Here is a 12,350-nt window from a genome sequence, read left to right on the forward strand (position 1 = left end):
TTACAGCAGCCATAGGAGCCCCCTCTATAGTGTAAAAAAAAATAATTGTTCTTTAAAAAAATATGAGGGAAGGACAAAATCAATGAATTTATCCTTAAGATATGGAAAATAAGATGATTAATATATGTTCAGGAATCTCTAAGAAAATGTTTTGTAGAGGACTGTCATGAAGAATTATATAATTTTCATTTGAATTGTAATCAGTACATGACTCCATATATTTTCTGTATTCTCCTTGGGAATGTTCTACATGTACATATATGAAAGCCTCCTTTGTGAATTTTTTGGTTTATAAATATTTAATCAGAAGAAAAAAAAAAAAAAAAAAAAAAAAAGGATACCTATAGAGACTTGGTATGACATTTCTACTGGCAAAAATAAAATATGTTTACCCTATACATTTTAAGAAAAATATATGTGCATATAAATATAGATGCACCTGTATGTACATATAAACTGTACATACACAAACATATACCTAATTTAACAATAAAACATTCATGAAATGTGCTTGTAGGCAAGTGTGGATGTTGCTAAATTCTTTATGTGTGAAGGGCCCAGCCTTCAAAGAACATGCACCACTGTCCCCCACTCATAGCCGATGTACACAGAGTGGCTAGTTAATCATATTCGCAGTATAAAATATTCCCATTCTATGAAGACTAAATGTTATAAGAATCCACACTTGTCTGGACAACACACTCTGTGAATGTCTTATTGTTAAATTAGATGTGATAGTTAATATTATAGATGCATCTATATTTACATGTCGTTTTCATAAAATATATTAGGTAGAAATATTTTCTTTTTGCCAATAGAAATGTTATTCCAAGTCTCTATAGATAAACTATTTTAAAAATATTATATACAGAGAAGTCAAAGCATCTCCTCTACATTACCTGGTGGTATCCAAGGAAAGCTCCTAAAAATTCCAGGGGAAAAAGAAAATTATTTCAAGCTTACCAATTTTCACAAGACCATCTATAAAGAAAAACATAAATGTCAATAATAGCTAAGTATGTAGAAAGGTTGCATTAATTATTCATTTTTTAAACAACAGTCTAAAGAATAATCTAGCCAAAGGGCATAGTCATGTGCAATAATCCGAAGTACACTAACCATTCTTCATCTAAAAGCCATCCATAAATACAGTATTTTTATCTATGATTTTGAAGAATACTCTAATGTAAATCATTTTTGAACCTAGAAAGTCTAAATTTGACAAAATAAGGAAACACATTTGATTACTGTAGTCAGAGTACCCTTAAAAATGCAAAAACAATGGCTTAAATGTGATTTACTGATCTCAACCTTGCTAATTACCCAATGCACAAATGGAAATCTATACTCCCCCCAAAATAAAGTTTCCTAATATTTAAACAACCGGTATTTCAATTACATTATTTTTATCATATCTACATATTTATTATATACTGGCATACATGTAGCAGTTCTAGATCATTTCTGCCCAAGGGAACCTTCTGTGACAATGGGAATGTCCTACTATCCAATGCAGTAAACCCTAGCCGCATGTCAGTTTTGAATACTTGAAATGTGTGACTAAAGGCCTGAGTTTATATTATTTAATTTTAGTTAATATATATTTAAATTTAAATAGCCATGTATGGCTGGTGTCTATCATACTGTACAGCAAAGCTATAGATACTACAAAATAAAATTATTGAAAGCATGCATAGTACACATAGACACAGGAGAGAGATTAATATTTGGATACATTGGCTAATCTTTCAAAAGTTATAGGAACTTCCCAATAAAGGTTTTTTTTCCATTTTTATCAAAAAAGAATATAAAATCATATGCAATTTATTAAAAGACAAATTTTGCTTGTAATTATTCAATGTCAGAAACTTCAAAGTTAGTGTAACTCAGTCAAGATAATTATTTTGTCCATGTTTTTTCCTTGTTGGGGAAACTTCTAGAGGAACTGTAGACATGTTAACTTAAATATCTTCCCTTTATGTTATCTGAGGTTCACAACTATTGTCCATGTGTTTTCAAGTACTGAAGGTAAGAAATAGTTTGCAAGCCACTAAGTATTCTGCTCTCTGTGAAGCTGTGGCACAGAGGATATTTTTGGAGTGAATCCGGCAGTGAGTGATTCTATTCTGTTGTTGCTGCAGCCTGGAAAATGAAGAATTATAGGTAGGGATACCTGGAAAGTGGCTCTAGAAGACACTATTGAAACCTCCAGCTATTACTGTTGAATTGTCTATTTCTGTCTTCTGTCAGTTTTTGCTTTATGCATTTTGGGACATCGTTGTTAGGTGCATATGTGTTTACAATTGTTAAACATTCCAGATGAACCAGCCCTTTTATCATCATAAAATATCCCTGGTAACTTTTTTTTTTTTAATTTAAAATTACATTTTCTCTCCTTATCAGTATAACTACTTTGGTACTTCTTAGGCTATTGTGGGCATGTACAGTTTTTTTTTCCATCCTTTTAGTTTGAAATTATTCATCTAAAGAGTGTCTTTTAGATAGTGTACAGCTGTATCTTTTTTTTTAGTAGTATTACAGTCTCTACCTTTTGATTGGAGTAGATAACCCATTTACATATAATGCAAGAGTTGATATGGTTGGATTTAAATCTGCCATGTTCTTATGGCTTTTTTGTTCTGCTGTTCTTCCTTAACTACCTTCTTTTGTGTTAAGTATATCTTATCTAATTTACTATTTTAATTCTTTGGTAGTTCTTTTATTATTTTTGAGTTATTTTCTTAGAAGTGGATCCAAGGTTTACAAAATGTATCTTAATTTATCATAATCTGCCTCAGATTAATACTAACTGTTTTATGGCCTTTTACATCTCTTTCAATAGACATATGTGTCAATCTCTTTCTGCATGTCCAACTTGGAGTCTGTTGAGCTTCCAAGCTGTATATATTAAGGTTTTCATCAAATTTTGGAAGTTTTCATTCACTATTTCCTCAAATATATTTTCTGTCTCTAGCTCTTTCTCCTCTCCTTCTTGACTTTCATTGTGGTTATACATTGGTAGACTTGATGATGTCCCACAGGTCTATGAGACTGTTCATTTTCTTAATTCTTTATTCCATTCTTCAGATTGGATAATTTCTATAGATCGGTCTTCATGCTCAGTGACTCTTTTTTCTGCCATCTCAAATCTGGCAGTGAACCTCTCTAGTAAGTTCTCCATTTCAGTCACTATACTTTTCACCTCCACAATTTCTATTGGTTGTTTTTTAATAAGTTATAGCTCTTCAATGATGTTCTCCTTTTGATGAGTCACTGTCATCTTATGCCCCCTTCATTCTTTAAAATAGAGTTCACAGGATTATGCTGCATCCAATTTCACTCAGTATGATCAAAGACCCTGGGGAAGGACCACACATGTACACTAACTACTATATATTTAAAGACATCTGGGGAGTACGCAGAGGGAACCATTCAATTCTTGAACCCTCTAACACAAGGTACTTCTCCATTTCCCTGTCAGACTGATGCTCACCAGGCCACACTGCTGATGACTTAGTAGATTCAGTCAAACACTTCCTTCAGTGGATCCAAACTACCGTCTGCCACACTATTTGGTCAAGGTGAGTAGGCATCAATCAGTGACTCAGGTCTGATGGCTGGCTAGCATGGGCCGAGTCTTATTCTTATTGGCGTATTAATAATCACTATGAAGAATGTAATCTTATCAATATAAGAACTGGCCCTTAAAGACTGGATGACAGCACTAGAAAATACTGTCCAACAATTTCTGCTGGCCAATATAAAATATGTAATCAGATTATCTGAGTGTGCTTAAAGTATCAGGAGAGTGTTGGCCAAGTGTACAATCCATTCCAAGTCATAGTTATCTGCATAAATTAAACCTCAGAAATATGTTACCGCCAAAGATGACAAAATGGATTCTAAATCAGGAAGTCACAGAAAGATATCATTGGGAGGATAAAGAATAACATCCAAAATATCTCCTGGCACTTAACTTCTTAGCCCAGTATTTGGCAATATGCACAGGCAACACAGGGCACACCACATCCGTTTCCACAATGTGTGATCATGGCAGTTAAGGCAGGATACACTCATGTGCAATAACTGGACATGACTAGGAGAATCAGGGACTATGTGGAGGGGCCCAGCCAAACCCTGAACTCTCGCACCATCCCCTGTCAGGCTGATGCTCACCACGCCACACTGCCGAGGACTCAGTGGATTTGGACACTCACTCTGCTCAGTGGACCCAAATTACTCTCTGCCATGGTGGCAAGGCAAGTGGCAACCTCCATCACTCTCCAGGCCCAAATCCTGCATGAGGCTATATCAGCAAAGCAGAAGAATAGCAAAAACCTTGAAATGAAGGGAACATAAGCCTCAGATAATTCTCCAGTTTATTAATGTTTCACACTTCTTGGAGTAATAGACTCTTTCCAAAACCAATTAAATTCTCTGTTATAAAATAATAATAAACAACCCTGGTAAAATAAATATATTAAAAACTGGGATATTACCTCTGGAGAAATGAACTGGTACACATGACAAAATCAGCAATTCATTGGTGTACCAGTGAGAATTCCATTCATCAAAATGTCCCTTTCCTCAAATACCACTTCCAATCTATATAGCACAGGGAAAAACACAGGAAAGTTAAGAAAGAAAATCTTCTAAAGGACTGCATGGAAAACATCATGCAAAAATACGCTCACTGCTTGGAAAAGCATACAATAGAAAGTCATTTTTCCTAAGACCTTCCTTGGTCACAAAGTCTCCTAGCTTGTGGTCTCCTTGGCATCATGCATTATAAGTAGGATCTCCCTTTAAACCTACGTGCAGTCCAATGAGGACATATGAATAGTAGCCAATGAAATAAATGTAAAAATAGAAAAGAATTGGACATTTAACCATTTCACTCATGCAAGTGTTGAATACAGTATCTAATTGTAACTATCATTTAAATGTCTATGAAATTGGACACCCAGTTGATGGGAAAAAGAAAGAAAAAATTTCTTTACCTCTTGTGACAAAGTGAGCAAGCAAATTAAAACACTCGTCATGAACATTCCCACTCAGAGTTCCCACTTTTCTTATTTCATGTAATTGTCTGCCTTAGTAGAGAATAATTTATAAAAACAACAATCACTTTGGATTTTGGCCATAAAGGATTCCAAGAGACTAATTATCATTTAGTAGATTCTGACACCTATGAAGAATGTGTGAAAGTCTGAAACATAGGCACAACTGCTTTTAGTATGTCTTATATTCATATGCTGATTCTCCAATGTCAGAACCCTGCCAGTCAAAGCATTCAAATGGGACTTATGCCAAAAATCAGGTATTTATAGACTCACGTCCAAGTCCATTTCTTTAACATATGGAAGTGTGATGGCTTTCAATGCTGCAGACCATGTTAGCATCACCTAACTAACCAAACTCAAATCACTTCTCCAAATATTTTGCCTACAGTGGTCTTGGTGCTGGGCCTCAGTTTCACAGAAGTGATTTTGTCACACATTTCGTTCAGATTTTCCAATGAGATCAGTTACTGTAGTTATCATCCATCCAGGCATGTTTACAAGGGGGACCCTGACCTTGAGATAAGTGACAATGACCTCTTAGGGTTCATCACCTGGGACACATTGGCCCACACTCTTCAGTCAGAGACCAGCATCACAATGCGTGAATGAGGCCCCGTGGCTGGTGAGGAAAGCAAAGGTTTTTATTGTCATTGTGGTATTATTTAATTGCTAAGAGGATTGGTGGCATTTTCAGGACAAAATGCTTATCATTGTGAGAATTTTCAGTGGCTAATGAGGACTGAATGGCAGACTTATTCTTGAAACTCTCCATGTCATGTCACAAGGGCAACAAATACCTCTTTCCTAGGAAACCCAGTCACTGGACAATGTCAACCTGTAGAAGAGAGTAAAAATATTGAAAGATGAGAAACATACACAGTCCTTGGTCAACTGGGCACAAGAGGATAAAGTTCACTAACCTACCTGCATATAAAATAGACTGAATTATTGCTCTACCAGGGAGTTTCCAATAACATTCAAAACAACATTCCTTATGTTAACCTCCATCCTGCATCAGAGTAAGAGTTGTCCAACAATTTCTGCCAGCCAATATAAAATTGCTAACAGAATGTCTGTGAGTGTCATGTTCCAGGAGAATATTAGCCAGGTGTCCGTTCCATTCACAACAAAGCTTACTTACCTGTGTAAATTAAATCTCAGAACTGTGTTACCTGCAAGGTACGATAGTGGACTGTAGTACAGAAAATCACAAAATAAATCATACTTGGGGGAAAAAAGATACTGCCTGACAATCTCCCCCAGAACGTAATGTGCTAGAGCTGGGAAACCCGGTGATTTGCAGGGGCTGCCCAGGGTTGTGCCACATCTGATCCCCTTCAGTGTGGCCAAAGCAATTCAGGAAGGATGTGCTCACGAGCAGTAACTATGGACATGTGACTAGGAGGTCAGGAAGCATGAAAAGGGGCTCAGCCAAAACTTGATCTTCTCACCTCGAGGAATTTACCCATCCCCCATCAGGCTGAAGCTCACCAGGTCACAGTGCTGAGGACACAAGCCTTTGGTCACACACGCCTGCCCTCAGTCGATCCAAACCACCTGCAGCCACGGTGACAAGGAACACCCTCTACGTTACTCTTCATGCCTAAATCCTGTATGAGGTGCCATCAGGAAGATGGATAAAGGACAAAATTTTGGAAATGAAGGAACAGAAGCCTTGGAATACTCAACAGATTATTAATGCCTCACAGTGTTTGGATTAACAGATTCTTTGCAAATATAATTAAATTCCTCACTACCTAAAAACAGTAATAAAAATAACACCGTACCTTTCACCAAATGGTTCTAGGAAAACTGGATATCCACATGCAAAAGAATGAAGCTGGATACTTACCAGAAAGGATATATAAAAATTAACAAAAAAAAAATGGATCAAACACCTAAATTTAAGAACTAAAACTATAAAATTCTTAAAAGATATATAAAGGCAAATCTTCTTGCACTTGGATTTAGCAAGGATTTTAAAATATGAAATGAAATTACAAGCAACTAAAGAAAAATAGGTATAAAGAACTTCATTAAAATTAAAATATTTTGTGCATCAAAGTACAATACCAAGAGAATGAAAAGTCAACCCATAGAATAGGACAAAACATTTGAAAACCATGTATCTCTGATAAGGATTTAATATCTAGAATATATAAAGAATTCCTACAACTCAATTGCCAAAAGATTAACAATTTAAAAATGGGCAAAGGACGTGAATAAATATTTCTCCAAAGAAGACATTCAAGTGGCACATGAAAAGATGCTCAATGTCACTGGGCATCAGGGAAATGTAAATCCAAGTTAAATGAGATAACCACTGCACACCTACCAGGATGCATATAATCCACACACAAAAAAAAACACCCAAAAAATAACAATTATTGGTGAGGATGTGGACAAACTGGAATCCTCAGCATTGCTGATGGGAATGAAAAACGGAACGGTCACTGTGGAAAATACTTTGGTGGTTCCTCAGAGTTAAGCATGTAATTACCATACGATCCAGCAATTCTACTCTAGGCATAAACTCAAAAGAACTGAAAACAGGGACTCAAGCAGATACCTGTATGCCAATATTCACACCCACATTATTTACAATATCCACAGGTGGAAACATTCCAAATGTGCATTAGCAGATGAATGGGTAAACAGATTAGCAGATGTCATGCATGTATACAATGGGATATTATTCAGCCATAAAAAAGATTGAAATTTGGATATTTGCTACAACATGGATAAGCCATGTAAACATTATACTGAGTAAAATAAGCCAGACACAAAAGGAGAGGGATTTTATGATTCCACTTAGATGAAACATCTGGAAAAGTCAACTTCATAGGGATAGAAATGACATGAGAGGTTATCAGAGGCCAATGGTAGGAAGCATTGAAGAGTTACTGGTTAATGGATTCAGAGTTTCTGTTTGGGGTTATGAAAAATTATGGAAATAGATACTGATGATGGTTGTACATCATTGTGAATGTAATTAATGCCACTGAACTGTACACTTAAAAATAGTTAAAATGGCAAATTTCATGTTATATATACTTTACCACAATAAAACAGTAGAAAATAATTAAACTTTGAAAAATAAATCATTAGAAATTGGATGTTACCTCTGGAGTGCATCGTTTTGTCCTTCCCAGAGAAGAGAGCCAATACCAGTAACGTAACCGCTAATTCACGGGTGTTTCAGTGAGAATTCCAATCATCAAATTGTCCCTTCTCTTCAACATCACTTCCAATCTACAAGACACAGGCAAAGTCAGGGAAGTTGAGATGCAAAAACTTCCTAATGGAATGATCAGTGATCAAGGCTTACAAGACAATCACCACAGATAGTCATTAGGCCACCTGTACAATGGAAAAAATTACACTCGCTCTTGGAATAACATAGTCATAGAAAGTCATTTGTTCTAAAATCTCCATCACAAAGTTTTCCAGCACGCCCTCTGTGCTGGTTTGAAACTGTCATGTACCCCAAGAAAGGCCATATTCTTTAAATCTGGTCTTGTGGATGTAGACTCATTGTGGGTGAGAACTTTTGATTAGAGGAAGTCCTGATAAGTCTTTATTGGGAAAAAACAACCATCTAAAAATCACTCCCAGCACTCAACCTGACTGAGCTTGGGATCCTGACAGTTTGAAGAGGCTGCACAGGTTTATGCCACATCTGTTTCCACTCAATGTGGTCACATGTACAATAACTATGGACATGTAACTTGGAGGTCGGAGAGCATGCAGAGGTTATCCACTCATTGCTTTCCAAGTAATTCTCTAGTGAAACAGAAATGGCTAGTAAAAACTGCTATCTCTTGGAGATTTGACTAACCAACAGCCTTTAAAAGACTGGTCCTCATTAAGAAGACAAACACCTCAGAGAAACATGTGAAAGGCTCAGATGCAGTCACAAACCTTCTCTCAGGGTCTCACTATTCATTCAATGATTCTCCAGTGTCTATTTATGACAAGTGTATGAACCCTACCAGTGAAGCATCCAAAAATGCAATATAACCACAAATTACATAGGCACACCTTGTTTTATTGCACTTTGCTTTATTGTACTTCACAGATACTCTGTGTTTTTTTTAATTGAAATTTTGTGGCAACCCTGCATCAAGCAAGTCTATTGGTGCCATTTTTCCAACAGCATGTGCTCACTTCATATTCCTGTATGACATTTTGATAGATCTTTCAATATTTCAAGCTTTTCATTAGTATTATATATGTTATGGTGATCTGTGATCTTTGAGGTTAATTGTTTGGGGGTGCCACAAACCGTGCCCATGTAAGATGACAAGCTTAATAAACGTGTGTGTTCTGACTGCTCCACCAAATAGCTATTTCACTGCCTCTCTCCCTCTCCCTGAGACACAACAATATTGAAATTAGGCTGATTAGTAACCCTACAATGACCTCTATATATTCAAGTATAAGGAAGAGTTATATGTCTTTCACTTTAAATCAAAAAGCAAAAATGATTAAGCTTAGTGAAAAAGGCATGTGAAAAGCAGATATGCCAAAAGCTAGGCTTCTTGCACAAAACAGCCAAGTTTTGCAGAGGAAAGGTTCTTGAAGGCAATGAAAAGTGCTATCTCAGAGAACACACAAATGATAAGAAAGCGAAACAACCTTATTGCTGAAATGCAGAAAGTTTTAGAGGTCTGGATAGAAGATCAAACCAGTTACAACATTCCCTTAAGACAAAGCCTAATCCAGAGAAAGGACTTAACTCGCTTTAATTCTGTGAAGGATGAGAGACATGCAGAAACTACAGAAGAAAAGTTTGAAACTAGCAGAAGTAAGTTCATGAGGTTTAAGGAAAGAAGCGATTTATATAACATAAAAGTGCAAGGTGAAGCATCAAGGACTGAGGTAGAAGCTGCAGTAAATTATCCAGAAGATCTAGCTTAGGTAATTGATGAAGTGTCTCTAATCAACAGATTTTCAGTGTAGACAAAATAGCCTTATTTTGGACAAAGATGCCATCTAGGACCTTCATAGCTAGAGGGGAGAAGTCAATGCCCTGCTTCAAAGCTTCAAAGGACAGGCTGACTGTCTGATTAGGCGCTAATGCAGCTGGTGGCTTTAAGTTGAAGCCAATGCTCATTTACCATTCCAAAAATCCTAGGGCCCTTAAGAATTATGCTGAATCTGCACTGCCTGTGCTCTATAAATGCAATAACAAAGCCTGGATGATAGCACATCTGTTTACAACATGGTTTACTGGATATTTTAAGCTCACTGTTGAGACCAGCTGCCCTGAAAAAAAGATTTCTTTCAAAATATTACTGATCATTGACAATGTACCTGGACAACCAAGAACTCTAATGGAGATATACGAGGTTAATGTTGTTTTCATGCCCCCTAACACAACATCCATTCTGCAGCTATGGTTTAAGGAGTAATTTGGACTTTTAAGTCTTATTATTTAAGAAATACGTTTCCTAAGGCTGTAGCTTCCATAGACAGTGACTCCTCTGATATATCTGGGAAAAGTAAATTGAAAGCCTTCTGGAAAGGTTTCACCAGTCTAGATGCCAATAAGGGCATCATTATCAATGTTGATTATCTACAATGAAACAGCAAAGCTAGAGGCTTTTGTCATTGGAGTACTATGTTTTCCTTAAGAGAATTGAAAGTATTTTCATGAAAAAATGCTTACCAGTGTGAGAATTCCCAATTCCACTGAGGATTGGATGGCAGAATTATGCTTCATATTCTTCTCATGTCATGTCTTGAGAGGAAAACTTAATTGTTTCATATGTAATTCTGTGCTTGATCCACCTCCACCCGTGGAAAGAGTAAAATGGAGAAAAATGAGATTTATACACATGCATTGGTCAGTTACACCAAAGACAATAGGATACCCAAAATATTTTCATTTGAAATATACCGAAGTACTGTTTTACTAGGATGTTTAAGATGATATTCAAACAGCATACATTTTTTGTTCACAGGCTGCCAATAATACACGTAACATGCAACAATTTTGCCAAATAATATAAAATGTGTGCCCTAATAGTCTGAGTGTGCTTACAGTTTCAAAAGAATGTTGACCAGGAATCTTTCCTGTTCACAGCAAGACAAGAGGTATTTCTCTAAATTCAACCTCAGAAATATTTTAAATATTTTAAATCATCACTGACCCAGGAACATTTATGAAGGGGACCAAGAGCCTGAGATGTGTGACAGACCCTGAGTTTTCAGGGCTTGTCACCTGGGGACAGACTGGCCTACCCTGTTTAGTCAGGGACACTGGCCCTCACTATCAATGTTATGTCCCCAAAGCTGAGCAGAAATACACACACGTATTGGTCAGTTACAAACAAGACTGTTACCATGGTAGACATGACCAGCAGCTTCTGGTCACTGGAATATTATTATCCTAAAAGGACAGGAAGTATTTTCAGGAAGAAATATTATGGATGTAAGGATACCCACTGGCCCTTGAGGACTGGATGACAGACTTAGTCTCGGTACTTTTCCTCACGTCATCTGTCAAAGGGAAGACTCAGTACTTTCACCTATTTGCTGGTATTTGGTCTACATCCACCTGTGGGAAGAGAGTAAAAACAGTGAAATATGAAGAAAAATATGCACATTAGTAACACACGAGACAGGATAATAAGATACTTGCATTTGCAAAATACAAAGCATTGCTCTACTTAGTTGTTTCAGATTACATTCAAAACAATGTACATTGTTTAACAGGCCACCAGCAATGTGCATATAATGCAATAATTCTGCCAACCAATAAAAAAATGTGACCCAGATAGTTGGAGTTTGCTAAAAGTCTCCAGAAAATGTTGTCCAAGTTTTATTCATTTACAGTAAGATGCAGATATTTCCATGAATTCATCTCAGATATGTTAACTTTAAAAATTAAATGACGTTGTTTAGAAGGTTAGCAGTAAATACCTGAAACTATCAAACTACAACCCAGAACCCTTGAATCTCGAAGATAACTGTACAAAAATGTAGCTTATGACGGGTGACAATGTGATTGGGAAAGCCATATGGACCACACTCCCCTTTGTGCAGTGTACGGATGGATGAGTAAAAAAATGGGGGCAAAAAAAAAAAAAAGGCATCCAGTGTTATTTTTTACTTTAACTGTTCTTTTTCACTTTAATTTTTATTCTTATTATTTGTGTGTGTGTGGTAATGAAAATGTTCAAAAATTAATTTTGGTGATGAATGCACACTATATAATGGTACTGTGAACAACTGAATGTACACTTTGTATGACTGCATGGTATGTGAATATATTTCAACAAA

General features: G+C 36.4%; 1 long non-coding RNA gene and 1 pseudogene across 1 annotated transcript in view; both read right to left on the minus strand.

Annotated features, from left to right (window-relative positions):
- LOC119531514 overlaps positions 1-12,350 on the minus strand; it is a 103,354-nt gene that overhangs the window by 10,660 nt on the left and 80,344 nt on the right. The window contains exons 32-37 of the long non-coding RNA XR_005216323.1: positions 11,514-11,625; positions 10,735-10,856; positions 8,186-8,315; positions 5,861-6,673; positions 4,500-4,605; positions 900-4,306 (exon numbers count right to left, since the gene is read on the minus strand). This is a non-coding gene — a long non-coding RNA (uncharacterized LOC119531514). The remainder of the gene's footprint in view (positions 1-899; positions 4,307-4,499; positions 4,606-5,860; positions 6,674-8,185; positions 8,316-10,734; positions 10,857-11,513; positions 11,626-12,350) is intronic.
- LOC119533656 lies at positions 5,465-5,549 on the minus strand (annotated as a pseudogene).

Source organism: Choloepus didactylus, chromosome 4, assembly GCF_015220235.1.
Source record: "Choloepus didactylus isolate mChoDid1 chromosome 4, mChoDid1.pri, whole genome shotgun sequence".
Taxonomy (NCBI): Eukaryota; Metazoa; Chordata; class Mammalia; order Pilosa; family Megalonychidae; genus Choloepus; species Choloepus didactylus.